This window comes from Branchiostoma belcheri, unplaced genomic scaffold (assembly GCF_001625305.1).
Source record: "Branchiostoma belcheri isolate BF01 breed outbred unplaced genomic scaffold, Haploidv18h27 scaffold353, whole genome shotgun sequence".
Classification (NCBI taxonomy): domain Eukaryota; kingdom Metazoa; phylum Chordata; class Leptocardii; order Amphioxiformes; family Branchiostomatidae; genus Branchiostoma; species Branchiostoma belcheri.
In genome coordinates this window covers 68,982-69,558 of record NW_017803969.1, presented here as the reverse complement: position 1 = coordinate 69,558, position 577 = coordinate 68,982, and positions in this window count along the sequence as shown.

The window sequence follows — 577 nt, the reverse complement described above, 5'->3', positions numbered from 1 at the left end:
ACATTTGGACATGCGTCATCACAATGGCATGCAAGGCATCAACCAATAGGCATGCAGCTTTCCTCTATTCTCCTTGCTGATTGGCTGTTGGGATTTAACTGGCTTAACTTCATTTACACCTGCACAGAGCCATGCCATACTGACAGTATGTCTGTATTCAAGTGTTTTGGTAGGTATTTTAAGCTTTCCTGCTCCAGCATTGGAATGCGGGCTATGAACGCTTTCTTTTTATCTTGAAAATCAACAGTTTGCATTATGCAATCCTAACCAATAATGTAGGGAATAGCTATCCAACTGTTGTAGTCTTAGTTGTATGTTACTTCATACTATAGTTATATCAATGTAAAGCATTGTTTTCCCTTGTGTTTCTCATTCTTTCCCTGCCATGTGGTAAAATGTGGTGAACCCATCGCTATATTTGCTCCAAAGCAAATATTGGCCTTTCTAGTTTGCAATGTATCTACCCGCTATGATACCAACATTTTCAAGGAAATTATTTATGGTAACTATTCATAGAATCCAGGGCTTGATATTCAATTTTGGGAATATGTGCACCTAAAAAGTTGGGTGCACAGAA